General features: G+C 37.0%; 1 protein-coding gene and 1 pseudogene across 7 annotated transcripts in view; one reads left to right on the forward strand and one right to left on the reverse strand.

Annotated features, from left to right (window-relative positions):
- The window catches only part of LRRC4C (leucine rich repeat containing 4C), a 1,246,033-nt gene that overhangs the window by 307,574 nt on the left and 919,921 nt on the right, over positions 1-18,538 (reverse strand). For 4 of the 6 annotated variants that reach the window (XM_084776630.1, XM_084776627.1, XM_084776625.1 and 1 more), the window contains one exon: positions 10,616-10,721. The exons of the other annotated variants lie outside the window; for them this stretch is intronic. The gene's annotated coding sequence lies outside the window, so the exon portion shown is untranslated. The remainder of the gene's footprint in view (positions 1-10,615; positions 10,722-18,538) is intronic. 6 annotated transcript variants of the gene reach the window in all.
- Positions 12,355-13,789, forward strand: LOC311593717 (tubulin alpha-1C chain-like; annotated as a pseudogene). Its single transcript has one exon. The product of its transcript is annotated as a tubulin alpha-1C chain-like (transcript).

An 18,538-nucleotide genomic window follows, 5' to 3' on the forward strand; every position in this document is an offset into this window, starting at 1 on the left:
TTTTTTTTGCAAGACGTTTAAAGCATGAACTTAGCCTGGTAATATGGGTCAAAATTTGAAGGCTGTGCCAACTTCCTGCCATTGGCCTTTCTCCTCCAGTGTTGAGCATAACGCATGAAACATGACCTAAACTGTTGATCTCAGCCCCACCATCACTACTTTCCAAGTGCTCTTATTGCTCCATAGTATTTCACCACATAGCGCTCTGATTCATCTCGGATCTTGTTGCCTGTCCAATACCAAACAAAGCTTGCTACCCTCCTTTTCAGTTTTGAAAGCAAAAGCAAAGCTTGGTGTCTCCAATCCCATGGGTGCTTCTGTTTTATAACAATCAATGCTTCAATATGATTCTGGAAATATTTTTCTCACATGAGAGAGGTTAGCACACACACACACACACACACACACACACACACACACACACAAAAATCACTGAGCAGCAGGGGGCCACTGATAAGGAATCTCAAAAGGAGGAGAAGGAAACGAAAGGGGAAACTTTGTTGGCAAAGGTTATCTGTGTCCTTGAAAAAAAAAAAAAACTTTTCTCAGAGGAACACACTACAGTTTGAAGCAGATGGAGTGACTTACAAAAGTCCAAGCATTTCAAGTAGCTCCAGCTTGATCAATAAGAATAGCAGGTGAGCCGGGCTGTGGTGGCACATGCCTTTAATCCCAGCACTCGGGAGGCAGAGGCAGCTGGATCGCTATGAGTTCGAGGCCAGCCTGGTCTACAAAGTGAGTCCAGGACAGCCAAGGCTACACAGAGAAACCCTGTCTCAAAAAACCAAACCCCCCTCAAAAAAAAGCGGGTGATTAGAATTTAACACTGCAAGATTATCTTATTTGAATTGCCCTTGTAACAGATTTACTCTTTTCCTTCTTTGGAGACTAGAGAGAATTTTTGGCATCTGGAACAGGCTAAGGAGAACTTGAAAAAATAGCTGACAAAGAGCTCGATAAATCCTACCCTCCTTTAATAGTAGTGTTTGAAAATATAAGTGTCAAGCTGGGCATGGTGGTGCACGCCTGTAATCCCAGCACTTGGGAGCCAAAGGCAGGTAGATCACTGTGAGTTTGAGGACAACCTGGTCTACAAAGCAAGTCCAGGACAGCCAAGGCTACACAGAGAAACTCTGTCTTGAAAAACAAAACAAAACAAAACAAAACAAAAAAACAAAAAGAAAATATATGTTTTTATTATTTATTTTGCCACAGAGTCTCAATTAGTCCAGGATGACCTTGAACTCTTCATCATATTTCCAAATTCCTGTTATTACAAGCATTACCATGCCCACCATGTCTTATTATTTTCAGTAGAATAACCTGTTTACCTTGGTTTCTCCATCATTATCAGTTAGCGGAGATGCTCAATTAGTTATCAATAAGTAAGGACTTAATATTAGGAATTTTTAAATTGGAGTCAATAGATATTTGGCTTTTCAAAATTGCTGTAATAGATTGGACAGGAGAAACTTTGGTGTTTACATCTTAGTCCTCTTTTGAGCCCATTGGGCTTGCGTGGATAAGAAAATAAAAGGAATAGACACGAATCCCTAAGAAATTTTTAAAGAGTGTGGAGAGATAACAGGGGTTTTAGGAAGGAAGGAAGAGGACATTGTCAGTATAAAATGTATACATTTGGCAGAGATTTTAGGCTAGAAGGCCGAAGATGAGGCTTCAACATTATAGAGAGTGTTGGGTACTGTCCAGGCAGTAAACTGTCTCAGATACTTTTTTCATTGCGGAAGCTGCTAACCTGCACTACCAGTTCACTCAGGCGTTTAAGTTTTATTCCTTCTCGAGTCTCTGAGGGGGGTTGAAGGCCAGATAGTTCAGTTGTACAATCAAGTTTAGTTGGTTAGAGGGTAAGATCCTTTTACACCAAGATAAAGGATTTAAGTTAATAGAGATGAGATATGACAGATATTGAATTTCATTCAGAAAATTAGACCCAACAAGACAGGAAAGTTTTTTACTTCAAGTTTGACAAATACAAATAGCCAAATCCCTATGAGTGTAACATTTATATAATTCATGATTATCTCATGGTTCTTCTTGCTGTACGTAGTTCCTTCTATTAATGTGCAATAAAATAAATTTATATGTTAAAAAAGTGTACATCTGTGTAATTGTTACAACAACAACAAAAATAAAATAAAGGAAATGCAGGTCTTATAGGAAAATGACAGGGGCTGTCCAAGTCTTGACACTTAAAAAAAAAACAAGGGATGGGATAACCATTGAGATGTAACAAGAATAAATTAATAAAGGAGGAAAAAAAAACATAAAAAATAAAAAAAACAAAAAAACAAAAAACAAAACAAAAAATCCCCAAAGGATTGCAGGGCATTTGGGATGAATTGGCCTTCCCCAAAATAATGTTAAATTGTAATTTAAGACATAATTAATTACACGCTGTATGAGATTGGGATGAGTAAATTAATTACTTGCAGGGCAATTAAAGTGACAGAGAGAGTCTTTCAGGGCCTCCATCTTTTGGAGATGAATTCACAGGGACATACTTCCTGCTTAAAGTTTCTCTCTCACCAATTGATGACCCACAGAAAAGAGAAGTATGCATGCATAATTGAACCCATAGAGGCAAGTATGTTCAGTTTTATTGCATGTACATGAACGACATTTGACATCCAATGATATGTATAAAATCTTGGTCCAAGTACACGTACTGAGAAAATAAAGATTTAAAGTAACTATTTAGAAAACAATAAGCATCTTGCAAATTAAAAGTCTTCTAAGAGGAAGGAAAAAATATTTGTGAATTTTAGAGTAAATAAAAGGCAGGATGTATTTCTGAAAACTTTAATTATTGCATGATTAAATAATTCTAAAAGTTATAGACCCAAATGGAGAGAACAGGGTTATTTAAAGTAAATAGAAATAGAGGCTTAAACAGCTTCTTTTCTCATTTATTCATCTGGCCACACAGTTGGAAATTCAGCATATCTCTTGTCTATGATCTTATTTGTTTGGACTGTGTCTTGCCCAGCACTCTTCTGGTTCCCCACCTACAAAATGTTCATAATCATCCATGCCACTCAGGATTAGTGCCAGGGTTGTTGGCAAAGTGCCTAGGCCTCTTAGGATGAAAAGCCTCACATGGACATAGCACATCACTATTGTACTCAGCACTGTTCCTTTTCCTATTAGAAGACTGCTGATTTCTCAGCTACCCTAGAGCTCTGACAGGAGCTACAGTGAGGGCACACTCTATTCTCTTGTTATCTGGTAGAGTGTGATAGCTGTTAACCTTGCAAATGAGGCAAAAAGTAGCCAAATCCAGGACACATTTCCATATCCCAAAGAGCATCTAGAATGGCAAGGCACATGACCATTTAGTCCTGAGCAAGGGAGAGGCCCATATAGTATTTCATGAAAGCCAACTATGAACCAAAATATTTCAAGAGAATCTTAGAGTCCAGTGAGAGTCCACATTTTTTAATACAGGTCTAAAAAGTCAATCCACCACATAAAGAACTCCAGCTTCTGTTTTATTCTCATAGGCTCCATGCTGGTGTTCTTCAAGTTTGCCACTGCTTGAAGATAATGGAGCTCTCTACTCAACCGTGTGCAGCTAAAGAGAAAACCAAATAAGGCATCTGGGCAAGTTCGGCTGAAATATTTCATTTAGTTTAACTAAATCCTTTCAAGGAAAATGAAAACATATTTTACTTTGCTTGATATTTTAGAATTTCAAGAAGAGACTATCAAGGAGGAACAATGATAAATTAACAGATACTACTGCTTTATTTGAAATAGGGCAGTGTTTTTAAAGGAAGCATTATGTGTCTCTTTTTGCATTATGTGTCTTATTGACTACCACCTATTTTTGCAAGGTATTGAGAAAAAAATTCAACATATTTCTCTCAAAGTCACAAGGGCATTCTTTACTACCTTGCCTGCCAGCTAAAACTGAGTACCAGGAACTCTAAACATCTGGGTAGGAGTAGGATAAAAATATCTGGGACGCCACTACCATATGTTGTAACAAAATGGCCAGCGCCAATCATCCAGGCTTTGTTTATGCTTTATATTAATGGGCCTAGTCAGGGTATCCAGGCAGCCAATGAGCAGCATATGCTGCTCAAACTGTGGCTGCCGAACTTGCATTTTCAGAGGGAGTCAGTGCAGATATCCCAACTACTGTGCCCAGCTTCTTAAGCAATTACAGCACCAGGTATTTGACCAGACTCACATATCCTGTGGTTCTCAGTTTATGGGCCTCACAAGTATCTGTGTCTCTCCGGTAAACACACACTCTGTTACTTCTGGTTACTTATCTGGTTTTATAAAAATGTATATCTTCTTATATCTATAAATAAACGTGGATAACTACAAATGTTCTGTAACTCTGTCAAATAAATGAATGTTTTGTCTTTCTCTCCAGGTAATATCATCACTTGGGAAGGACGGGAAGGTGGTTAAAAACCATATACAGTCTCAAATAAATTAAAGCAACCATTATGGAAACAAGCATAGAGGTTCTTGGGAAGCTTAAGAATAGAACTACTAACTAATGCACCTGTCTTGTTCTTGGGAGGAAGAAGCAACATTCGCTACATAAACCCTGCACACCTATGCTTAACATGGGTTAATACAGTAGACAATTTGGCAACAGATGAGGTTCCATTCAACATATGACAGCAATATGGTATTATTCAACCCTTGTTCTACCTACACACAGCTTACTGGACAAAATAATATACTTTTCTTTTTATGTCAAGGTTCCTCTAATACTATAAGTAAACACACACACTTCTAGGTACTCTCTATAAGGGGGAAATCAATATGGGATCAAAGTGACCTTAACTCTAGAAATCTACCAGGTTGTCTTAAAATTAAATTTATGTTTACAAAACATAAAGAACCAGAGAAATGGAAACAGAAAAGCAGCTAAGAAGCTGTGATTTCCTGAGTTAACTGGTTTACTTACATAAAATAAAGAGAATTAGCTAAGAAATAAGTTATATTTCATAAGCCTTCTTCATAGAATTTAGGGTTATTATGTCAACAATTCATTTGTTTTCTTGCAACATTCTTAGAGGTAATAACTATAACATGAATAGAAGCAAATATGAAAGTCCCTCAATTTGACCTGGGTTTTACACGTAGTTCTACATGATGTCAAGCAGCAACCTGCTAAGTCTGAATACTATGGCTATTGGACCACATGCTACCTGTTCCACTATGTCTTAACATTTTTAACATATTCTCATTTGTGTGTGTATTCATAATCCATTGCTTCCAGCACCACAGTGACTAATCTGAATACATGCAGCATAGATAATCTGAACTGCAAAGTCCAAATTATTTCCTACATGGCTTTTTGTAGAAAACACTCCATTAGTAATATACTAGAATGGAAGTTGTGTGAAGAAAAACACTTGGTTTTTTTTCTCCTTTATTAATTTATTCTTGTTACATCTCAATGGTTATCCCATCCCTTGTATCCTCCCATTCTTCCCTCCCTCCCATTTTCCCCTTATTCCCCTCCCCTATGACTGTTCCTGAGGGGGATTACCTCCCCCTGTATATGCTCATAGGGTATCAAGTCTCTTCTTGGACCGTGTCCCCTGGAGAGGGAGACCTGGTGGCACTCAGAGGAAGGACAACACTTGGGTTTTATGTTTTCTACTTTGTACTTGGCAACTAGGAAGACCGCCTAGAATAGAGTAGGCACTGAGAAAACTCTGTTTTAATAAATCAATTAATGACTCTCTATCTGGTGTCTTTAAATGACAGAATTTTTTACTTCAATTTGTTAATTTCATGCACACATTTTATAATGTGTTACAAATTTGTTTCCTAGTGATCTCTTTAAGTAGAAATCCAAGAATGCGATGGAGTAATGTATCACTCCTAGATAGCTTAAATTGAACATGTGTATAGATGCTACATCTTCAAAAAAATCAACCTTGCTAATGCTCACTAGACACCTGTATCATGTTATGATGCATCAAGTACTCTCCCATGCTTTTAAAACTTATCCTTGGTAAAAGTGAAATAAAAGACCGGGAGAAGTGTCCATGTTCACAACATATTGATGATGTGCTCATGCACCGATTTCCCTTTTCAAGTGATAAACAGATTGTTTTAGTTAGGAACATTACTTATTCATGCAGAGTGATAAAAATATTAATTAATAAAAGACAATTGTATTACATCTCCTTATGTTCTGAGAGTCCAGCTGTATGTGATCTCTCCACTTGTTCCAAAAAGCAATGAATGATCTACATCTCAGCCTGAAGTTCTGCTAAGGATTCAGCAGGCTGAAAGGAATTGACTCCTCCTCCACTTCATAGCTACAGTCTCTCTTAAAATGTTTTGAGTTTGTTATACTTTATTCAGATTAATCTCAATTGTTATCCACTCACTTGTATTATCCAGTTCCCACCCTCCTTCCCTCTTCTGCCCAATTCCCCTTTCCTAGACCTCTGACAGAAGGGGACTTATTTGCCAACCGTATGGCCACAGCATATCAGGTCTCATCTGGATAGCCTGCTTCCCCTTCCTCTGTGTGCCACCTGATCTCCCCACCAAAGGGCAGTGATCAGATAGGAGGCACCAGGATTCATGTCAGAGGCATTCTTGCTTCCTCCACACCCTTGGAGAATGAGATGTCCATTGACTAGATCTCAGCACGTCCGCTGAGTGACTACACCCAGTGGAGTATTGGGACAAATGCGGGAAATCTGTGTTGGACTCTCAATATAGTGTTGAGAGTGGCAGGATGGGAGGACATAGAGGGTCCTGGCTAGTGGATCTGGACCCATGGAGGTCTGAACAAACTGCTGCACCAACCAAGAACAATGTATGAAGTAAACCTAGACATCCCCTGTTCATCTGTAGTCTCTCTCAGCAGTAGATATGGTCTTTTTAATTGATGGATTTTTAAAACACTTAACTATTGAAGCAAATTGATGGCTGGTCTTCTACCTTTCTGTCTATCTATCTATCTATCTATCACCTTTCTATCTATCTGTCTGTCTATCTCTTTCTCTTTCTTTCTTTTTTTCATGTTTGAATGTGTTAAATTAAAACTCATTATTTCTAAACAGTTAATGGAATAAATTATCCATCAAAAGTAGGTCAAAAATAATTGTTTTATTCTATAACTTCTAAGGCATCAGCAATGACATAGTGGAACCTGTTGTCTTCCATCAGATAATCTCTACCCCTAGTTCTCCTTGAAATTACAAATTTTACCTTTTTTGTTTGCAAAACTACCTTTCATATGCTATTTTTTCAGACATAATGTGTCAATGCTTTTAGGAATCAATCACTCACCCTGATCTTTTTTTTTCTTTTTTTAAATTAATTTATTATACTCACCCTGCTCTTATGAATGAAGGATTCTACTCAAAACCACATAGTCTGGTCAATGTTGAATACATAATCTATGTTTGCCACAGATTAAAAAGTCTTAAATCTTTGTTCTATTGCATTCTTTGAATCATAAAATGTTGGTAATTATAGCTATTCATAGACATTTTGCAATTTGGATCTGTGGTTACTTCTTGGTATTGAAGCCAAATTAATAAGTGTTAGATGCAAAGAATAGAAAAATGAGGGTAACTGGACATCTTTATTTAAGCTGCTATAACCAAGTGTTCTAGAAGTTCTTTCTCTAGCCTGCTTATTTGTTTGCTTGCTTGCTTCATGTGGTTCAATAAAAGTGCATTGCATCAGTGCTTCCATAAGAAAAGACTTGGGTGATACAGACACACACTTATTTCAGGATTTTCATTTCTGAAGAGTTCAAATATTTAAGTAGATTTTCATTAGAACAGAATAACAACTGAATTTGGAGTTAAACTACATTTCAAATTTTATTCTTTCAGTACCTTAGTTTGTTAGGGTCCTCTTTAAGACAGCTATGGTATCTGTCTCCTCCTAGTTAAAGGATTTATATGAAAGTTAAAGTAGATAAAGTGGACATTGCCCAGGAGTTAAAAATTTTATATAACAGTAACTGTAGATGGATCAGAGTTCCTAAAAACTCAAAGATGACTATTGTGTTTTATAAAAAGATAATTTGCCTAAGATTCTTTAACTGGGGAAGATCATAGAAGTACAAAATATCATAGAATTACAAGTTTGATTCATGTTAAAAGTCCTAGTAATGTTCTGTTACATGGGCAAAAAGCTAAGGAGATCCTAAGATAGGACCCAAAGAAGAATATTATTTACTCATTCCTTCATAAAACATATATAAAATCACTTGCCATGTCAGACACGTAAATGCATCCATTTATTTAAGGGTTGAAATGTTTGTAGAACTGAGGAGCTATTTGAATATAAAAATAATTGATATATGATAAGATAAAAGCTGTGAGAGAGAAGAACCAATTACCACAAATGCCAAAAGAATCTACTATCAGTGCTTCAAAGTATTACAGACACTTTCATTTTAGAGACATTAAAGCATTGGTTCATGGCATAAAACCAAGTTGCAGGAGAGGTGTGAAATGTAATCCTCAACTTTTAAATCATAATATAACACTGAAGGTCAACCAAGCCTTAACCAATAGATGAGTGTGGTTTTATTATGATTTTCTTATTTTGGCAATTTCTTATTTTAGGTCAGAAGGAAGAATATCAGGTGATCATTTCATTATATTCCATAAAAAATGTGTACTCTCTGTATGTGAAATTCAGTTTTATAGACATTACAGGAACATAATTCTTAATGTTGTTTTGTTGTTGTTGTTAAATTTATTATAACATTCTGCTAAAACATTCAGCAAAAATGATGCTGAAATTCCATCTTACACATGTTAGAATTGCTAAGATCAAAACCACAAATCACAGGTCATGCTGGTGCAGATATGGAGGAAGGGGAGTGCAAACTTATACAAACTTATACTTTGGAAATCAATATGGCAGTTTCTCAGAAAATTCGGAACTAATTTATCTCATGACCCAGCTATACCGTTCCTAAGCATCTTCTCCAAAGATACTACATCCTATGAAAATGACACTTACCCAAGTATGTTTACAGCACTTTTATTCTTTTTTTTTTTACTTTATTAATTTATTCTTGTTACATCTCAATGGTTATCCCATCCCTTGTATCCTCCCATTCTTCCCTCCATCCCATTTTCCCCTTATTCCCCTCCCCTATGACTGTTCCTGAGGGGGATTACCTCCCCCTGTATATGCTCATAGGGAATCAGGTCTCTTCTTGGTAACCTGCTGTCCTTCCTCTGAGTGCCACCAGGTCTCCCCCTCCAGGGGACATGGTCAAAGGTGAGGCACCAGAGTATGTGAGAAAGTAATATCCCACTCTCCACTCTACTGTGGAGAATGTTATGCCCATTGGCTAGATCTGGGTAGGGGTTTAAGGTTTACCTCCTGTATTGTCCTTGGCTGGTGCCTTAGTTTGAGCGGGACCCCTGGGCCCAAATCTGCCTATCATAATGTTCTACTTGTAGGTTTCTAGGACCCTCTGGATCCTTCTACTTTGCCATTCTCCCATGCTTCTCTCATCTAGAGTCCCACTAGAATGTCCTCTCCTCTGTCTCAGTTTCCTGGTAAGTGAAGGCTTTCGTGGGACATGCCCCTTGGGCTAATATGCAGATATACCATTTGAGTCTTTCTGCTTCTGGGTTAACTCACTCATTATGATCATTTCTAGCTCAATCCATTTATCCACAAATTTCGGGAATTCCTTGTTTTTAATAGCTGAGTAGTATTCCATAGTGTATATGTACCACAGTTTCTTTATCCATTCTTCTACTGATGGACACTTAGACTGTTTCCACTTTCTGGCTATTATGAATAAGGCTGCTATGAACATGGTTGAGCAAATTTTCTTAATAGACAGAAACTGAAAACAACCTAGATGTCCTTCAACCAAAGAGTGGATAAAGAAAATGTGGTACATTTATACACTGTAGTATTCCTCAGCTGTTAAAAACAATGACACCATGAAATTTGCAGGCAAATGGATGGAATTAGAAAAAAATGCTTATAAGTGGATATTAACTACAAAATAAAAGATAATTATGCTACAATCCACAGAACCTGAGTGGCTAAGTAACATGGAGGACTCAACTGGGTATGCATGGATCTCCTTGGAGAGGAGAAATAGAATAGATACTGCAGGTGGATTGGGGGCATGTAAGGATAGTAAAGAAGGGAATCAGGTGGGTGTAGGATGGAGGGAAATCATACTGTGAGATGCAACTGGAATAGAGGGAGCATCTCTGAGATGATCTAGAAACCAAGAACAACTGAAAATACTCAGGAATCTAGGAGGGTGTTCTTAGTTAAGACTTTTAGCTACTGAACTCACTGTCTCTTCTAACTAGGCAATACTTCCAGTTGAGGGTTGGGACACCAACACAGCCACAAAACCTTTCACTTAAAATATGTCCCGCCAGCATGATATGCTGTGGTAACGGTGGCACAGAAATCAAAGGGAGATGCCAATAAATAACGTGCACTTTGAGATCCATGGCACGGGAGGAAGCCCCTCCATAACAGTGTTTACAGAAGCAGAATGAAACCAGAGGCTAGATAAACCTAGGATAGAATCAAACATGACAAGAAAAAAAAAAAGGTAAATAGCCTAATGATGTTCTGCTATACTCACAGATTGTGCCTAATCCAATTGTCACCAGAGAAGCTTCATCCAGCAGCTGATCAAAACAGATGCAGCAATCCAGGGCCAAACATTAAGTGGAGTTTGAGGAACCACACTGAAGAAGGAAGGAAGGATTGTAGGATCAAAAGTGGCTAATGGCACTACACGGAATCCCATAGAATCAGTAAACTTGGACTTATCGGGGCTCATTGAAACTGAATCAACAATCAGAGACCCTGCAAGTGTCTAACCTAGGTACACTGTATAAATATCGTAGTTGAATAGCTTGCTGGTTTTGTTGAATTCCTAGCAGAGAGAGCTAGGGCTGTTTCTGATTATTCTGCCTGCTTCTGGACCCTTGTCCTCCTACTGTGTTACCTCATCCAACTGTCATATGAGGGAAAGTTCCTAATCTGGTTGCAATTTGATATGCCATGGTTGGTTGATATCCCTGGAAGGCCTGCCCTTTTCACAAGGGAAATTGAGGAGTAGGTAGGAAGGGAGAAGGTGGGGGAATGGAAGATGTAGGAGGTGTGTGAAGGAGAAACTATGGTCAGATGTAATATATGAAATAATTAATTAATAAAATATTTATGACATGAAGCATTTTGCAGATTACAAAACTAATAACAAAAGAAAGCTTACATTAATTTTCACACTACGTAGTAGGCAATATAAAAGCCAGCGTTTCCACACAAGTAAGTTTTTACCAGGGCCTGTTTTAATTCCCACTTTTACAATTTACTTATTAACATTTAGTAGTTTTAGGATTGGAAGAACAACATTGCCTTAACTAATGACTTCTTAATAGTAAGTACTGATTAATATGTGTGCAGAATTTAACTGAACTAGTCTTACCTGTACTTCTTAAGCATATAATAATAAAAGCAAACTAAAAATAACAACAGCCAAAATAGAAGCTCAATTTATTAAGAAAATTGACTGTATAAAGATCAGTTGACATTGTTGGCAATCCTTTGAACTCAGACCAGTTAATTCAAATAAAAATGTAACTAATGACATGGAAACTATATTTAATTAAGCAAACATTTAGGTAATGAATGATATTAGGTGTTCATTTTGTATTTTTTATAGTTTGCTTTTATTTTTATATGTGGCATATAAACAGGGATGTCACTGAGTGCTGTGATTTAGAGGTAGTTTCCTCCATAGCTTCATGGGTTGGAGGCACAGTTCACAGTACAATGATGGGAAACTTAAATGGTAGAGCTTAGAGGCAACTTTAATGTGTTGTCGTTAGCAAAGTTTAAAGAGGTCCTCGAGGGGTCTTTGGTTACGTCCCATGACTGTGAACTGTAAGGTCCAGCCTGACTCTTGCCTTACTCTTAGGGTTCCAGTTTCCAGGTGCAAACTCTTCTACTTGCTTCTCTTCCTGCTGTCATCACACAAATCAGCCATGAGGCCATTATCAGAGACTGTATCAATAGGATACCTGTATTTTAGACTTTCATTTTAGGCAAACTAAAGGTTTTTTTTTTCTTTTCCTTTCAGTAGTGTCTTACCTTTGGGTATTCAGTTCTAGTAACACAAACTTGAAAAAAGACCACAACTTAAGAAATAAACATTTGACACTGCTTCTCCCTCAGACTTCTTGGTAGACTATTAGTGGGAACTCCTCATCACACTCTCAGTTCCTCAGTTTTCATGGACCACTTCAAAGATCAAATACACGTGAATGTATCTCCATCCATGTTGGCCAGGCTGGTGTCCAGATCAGCAAAGCCTGATGGGAGCTATATTGCATGGAACATGGCATTGAGCCTGATGGCCAGATGCCAAATGATAAGACCATTGAAAAGGGAGATGACTCCTTCAACACCTTATTCAGTGAGACACGCACTGGCAAGCACATGCCCTTGGTAGTGTTTGTGGACCAGGAACCCACAGTTATTGATGAGGTCACACTGCTACCTACTGCCAGCTATTCCACCCTGAGCAACTCACCACAGGTAAGGAAGATGCTGCCAATGACTATGCCTGTGGCCACTATACCATCAGCAAGGAGACCATTGACTTTGTGTTGGACAGAATTCACAAGCCGGCTGACCAGTGAACAGGTCTTCAGGGGTTCTTCATTTTCCACAGCATTGTTGGAGGAACTGACTTTGGATTCACCTCTCTGCTGATGGAACAGCTCTCTGTTGATTATGGAAAGAAATCTAAGCTGGAGTTCTCCATTTACCCTGCCCCTCAGGTTTCCACTCCTGTGGTTGAGTCCTACAATTCTATCCTCACCATCCACACCACCCTGGAGCACTCTGATTGTGCCTTCATGGTAGACAACGAGGCCGTCTATGACATCTATTGTAGGAACCTTGACACCGAGGGCCCGACCTACACTAACCTTAACTGCCTTATTAGCCAGATTGTGTCATCCGTGACTGTTTACCTCAGATTTGTTGGGGCCCTGAATGTTGACCTGACAGAATTGCAGACAAACCTGGTGTCCTACTCTTGCATTCACTTCACTCTGGCCATCCCTGTCATCTCGTCTGAGAAGCCTACCATGAGCAGCTTACAGTAGCAGAGATCACCAATGCCTGCTTTGAGCCAGCCAACTAGATGGTGAAATATGACCCTGTCCAAAAGAAACACATGGTTTGCTGCCTGCTGTCCCATGGTGTTGTAGTTCCCAAAGATGGCAATGCTGCCATTGCCACTATCAAAACCAAGCATACAATCTAGTTTGTGGACTGGTACCCCACAGGCTTCAAGGTTGGCATTCATTACCAATTTCACATGGTGCTTGCTGGTAGAGACCTGGCCAAGATCCAGAGAGCAGTGTGCATGGTGAACAACAACTCCATAGCCATCTCTAAGCCTTGGCTCACCTAGATCACAAGTGTAATCTGATATATGCCGAGCTGCCTTTGTGCACTGGTATGTGGATGAGGGATTGGAGGAGGAAGAGTTTTCTGAGGCATGTGAAGACATAGCTGCCCTAGAGGACTATGGGGAAGTTGGGGCAGGTAGGGCTGAAGGAGAATGATCAAGGATGAAGAATATTAGCCCATGTGCTAATATTTTACACCTCTGTTGTTTTGTATTTGTCCTGCACTATCAATAAAACTGATTCCATTTTTTAATTTGGGAAAAATGAAATGAACATTTTGTATAGATACATAGTTAATGAAAGAAAGAAAGAAAGAAAGAAAAGAAAAGAAAGAAGGAAGGAAGATGATGAGAAAATGTATTTTCTAGAAACTAACCAAAAACTATAATTTTGGATTATTTTTTCTGTACTAGAAAATCTTTTGCCTCCAAGCAAAAGTTTGGCTCAGGTATTAACCTGATCAAATGTGGAAATGCTGGATTAATCTCTGTAGCTTCATTGTGTGAGCTTGCCTGCCAATGATTTGCACAAATAACAAGTGCATTCTAGATGCTCTCACCAAGATACCTCAATTACTATCTCAAAATGCCATGCTTAGCAGTCAGGAACACTTCTGGCTACTCACGAGACATTTTACTCAAACCTGGAAAAGCTTCAGGTTCTATATGACAAACACTGAAACGTATTTTTTGTTGTTGTTAAAATCACAATGTGGGTTAACAGAGAGAACATGATGGCCACAGAGCAGAGAATAAGTAACTATGGAGTGCTCATAACTCAATGAGACAGTTATATTATACCTGTTCGTCTCAAAGCTCAGTGATGATTGCAAAGAAGTCAGAGAGATAGACAGAATCAGTAGATTACTACAAGGAAGTGGTGGTTTTTGAACACAATCGAGTAGTTGCACATATGAGCTCAGGGCAGCTATGACAGCATTCACAAGATATGCACAAGCTTAACCCAGATAAAACCCCACCATGAAGAGAGGAAGTGAGAAAGAAGTTCAATCATTACCTAAAAGCTATTGGTAATTGGTAGATGTTGGTAGAATTTATTTTCCCTAAGGGTGTAACTTCTGTTAGGACTAACATAATCCAGTGGATGGCCACACATGTAATAGTATATAGGCAATAATGCTGTGATTTAATGAGCTTAAACACTTTAAACAAGGACCTATAGTTCAGTGGTGTGGTGGTTTGAATAAGAATGACCCCCATAACATCATATATTTGAATGCTTAGTTATGAAGGAGTGATACTGCTTGAGAAAGTTTAGGAAATCTGGCCTTATTGAAGGAAGTATGTCACTGTGATGTGGACTTTGAGGTTTCAAAGTCTAAAGCCAGGCCAAGTTCCTTTCTCTTTATGATGCCTACATATCTGGACATAGAACTCTCAGCTACTTCTCCAGCAGTCTGCTGGCAAGCTTTCATGTCCCCTGCCATGATAATAATGGGCTAAATGTCTAAAACATTAAACAAATCCCTAAAATATATTTTATTTTATAAGAGTTGCTTTGGTTATGGTGTATCATCACAGCAATAGAAGATTGACTGAGATTGGTGGGTAAGGAATTGGAGAAGTAACTGGCAGGAGATACCATAAAAATATATCAAATTCTCAAAGATTTAATAAAATAATTTGAAATAAAAAAGAAAAAAAAGAAGTAAATCTAAACCCCTTGGCTTGCTGGAAGGCAAATATATTTTATAGCAGAATAAAAGAAGTTACTGTTTACCCTTATATGTACCTTTTACCCTAGTAACTTAAAATAATTCTTTAAAATGCTGTATCGATTACTTATCCAAATGGTTTTATTTAAAAATGTGAAAAATTAATGACTTCACAAATTAAAGAAATTGACCAAGATTACTTGTATGTTTTCCAGCAGAATCGGATCTTGACAACTAAGCTCTGAAAGAAATCTAATGACTATAATTATACCACTGGTTCCATGGAATGATGTCCCACACCAAGCATGAATATTGATAACTCATAATATTTTATCAATTTCATAATGATATCACTGAAGAAAAGAAATCAGCAATATCTTGATATTACATACATGGAAATAAATATAGTAGGAACCTTTTAGATGGGAAAAATAAACAAAAAGTTAGGTATAAAGTTATTGTCTGTAGAAATATATTTCAATCTAAGGGAAATTCACTGGTACTACCTGACAGAAATGGAGGATAAAATCCTAGTTTAATTTCCACTTTGGTAATTAACTTATGTACCCTAAAATCTAGATAATTATCTTTTAAAACATATTCTTTTATATAGGGCAACATTTTTAAAGTGTCTGCCAGGTTATATTTATCATAAAGAGTAAAACAATGACCCACAATATCTGATCATTTGCAGTCATTCATTGTTATATGTGTTAGATGTTCAATAAACAATCACAGGAAAAATCATTGCATTAGCTATGTCCTTCCAGTCCTATTTCCTATCCACAGCTACTCTTCATTAATTTATGTCTATTTTTCCATATAAGGGAACTGTAATTTACAACCTATAGAATATAAATAAATTCACCACCATTGCTTTTATGTTTCTTTATTAAATTTGGAGTTTTAATGATATTTAAATAAAATATTAATCCTTTCTGCTAAAATACACAATAGAAATGTGATTGTGTGTGTGTATGTGTGTGTGTTATCTATGGATATTCATATACGCAAATAATATTTGTATTATATAATTATATATTAGGTAATCTACAGCTGTGAATGTGTCATTTATTACATTATTTATACAGTGTCTTAGTGTTTTCTTGCTCTGAAGAGATACTATGATCATGGCAACTCTTATAAAGCAATACATTTAACTAGGCTTTGCTTAAAATTTAAGAGGTTAGTCTGTTAATCATGGATCCACAGGCAGCAGGAAAAGAGAGACACTGGGCCTGGCTTAAGCTTCTGAAGCCCCAAAACATATCCTCAGCTACTTCCTCCAGAAAGGACACACCTACACAAACAAGGCCACATCTCCTAATCCCTCTGAAATAATGACACTGCCTAATGATTAAGCATTCAAATATATCTGGGCCATTAGTACTCAACCACCATAACAGCTAAAAATAAAAATAAAGATTATTAATAAACAAAAGCCTATTAGTCTTACATGATTTTTGTGTTTCAAAACTCATTTAAGAAATTGAATGTTCTGGTGTTTCTGCACATATGAATATACTTACATTCTTTAGTGTTTTGACTGTCCCCTAATTCCAGATAATTAGGCTTATGAAAGGATTATACATATAATCAGCATTCCTAGGAAATCTAGTTATAAGCCTTTGAGTTGAATCACGTTTCCTTCTAGAGCTTGACGCCAATGATACAGCACGTCTTTAACATGTTCAGGGCTGAGGTTGGCTTTCCATCATGATAAACAGAAACATACTCATAAACTAAGTGTATTTAAGAATGTATGTGCAGCCTTATCCATATGTATAATGAAAAATGTGAACATACTACCAGAATGAAATTTAATACATTTACAAATATTGTGGGTGGAAGTGAAGTAATAAACTTCTAAACCACAGACAGACTGAAGAAAAATGATGAATAAACTGGACAAAAATCTTAAGTCACAGGAAAATAAAATCTCAGTATACCAAACTTTATGAAATGCAACAGTTACCAACTATAAATGGCTCTATTTTGCAAATCTCAAATTAATGGCCTGACTTAAGCTAACAAAGATAGAAAAGGAAGAGCTATCTAAATTCAAAGTAGCCCTGTGGAACAGAATGCAGACTGGAGCAGAAGTAAATGAAGTAGAGAATTGAAAACATAAGAAAAATTATCACAGAATCAAAAGGCTGATTCATTGAAAACATCAACAAAATTGAGAAGAATAAAGAAAAGGCCTAGCTAGACAACCAACACAGAAACAGAGAAAGCTCAGTTGACAAAAATTAAAAAGAAAAGAAAGACATCACTTTTATATTTGGTAAAATAGTAGATGTTGAGAAAAAAAACATAGAAATGTGTGTCAAAAACTTTAAATATTTAGATGATACAAATTTGCAAAAACTCTGAATTAACAAATTCATTAAAAATAAATAGAAATCAGCTACAGAAATGTTTCAATAGTCCAGAACCAATAGAAAGCTAACAGAGGATCACAGTCTTGTTCACAGCACCTTTACTAGGCAATGCAAAATCATCTGTAATTATAGATTTACGGTATCTAGCAACTTCTGTCTGCAATAGATATGAATACACACACACACACAGATTCATATACCCATAATTGAAAGTAAAACAATAATAAATTAAAAATAAATAATATGCAATTAGCAATAATTTAAAACTTCTCTTCATGGTAAAATCCACCAGTTACTGAAAGGAATACTAAAAACAATCCTAATGTATTCATATATTCACATTTAATATAAAAGTATAAGAGCAGACATTTCCTACTGTATATTCTATTAAAAGTAATTTCAATATCCAACCCATGGGAAATGTAAAGCTATTCCAGAAATATTAAACAAAAGCTATGTTCTTTATAGACAAAATTGCCAAGTCTTTAAAAAGTCCTGGAAGCCAGGTGTTATGGTGCATGCCTGTAATCCCAGCACTCAGGGCTGCAGAGGCAGGTGGATCTCTGTGTGTCTGAGGCCAGCCAGGTGTACAAAGCATGCCCAGTATACTCAAGGCTACATAGAGAAATCCTGTCTCAAAAAACAAAAACAAAATCAAAACAAAAAAATCATAAAGTAAGGTGTGCTCAGTGTAAAGATTCTGCAAATGATATGATAGATGAATAGTTTATCAGACTTGTTGCACTTGACACAGTGCAAAATAACACACATTGGCTCCTTGACAAGCCCCCAACATGGACTCTAAAAATGCATTGCTACTTTCAGTGTATGAAAAACATAAACTTTGAATGCACTGAGTTTCATTGTTTTTCTGACTGCTCCCTAGTGTCCTTTAGATTCTTGAGTGTGCATTTTTTTCTTTCTTGTAGTATTTCTTGGTGTAGGACATTATTCATGAATATATTAAAATTAATAAGTCTGACTGGAAATTATAGAATGTAACATTACTCAAGTGTGTG

The sequence above is a fragment of the Acomys minous genome, assembly GCF_964271855.1.
Source record: "Acomys minous genome assembly, chromosome: 3".
In the NCBI taxonomy this organism is placed as follows: Eukaryota; Metazoa; Chordata; class Mammalia; order Rodentia; family Muridae; genus Acomys; species Acomys minous.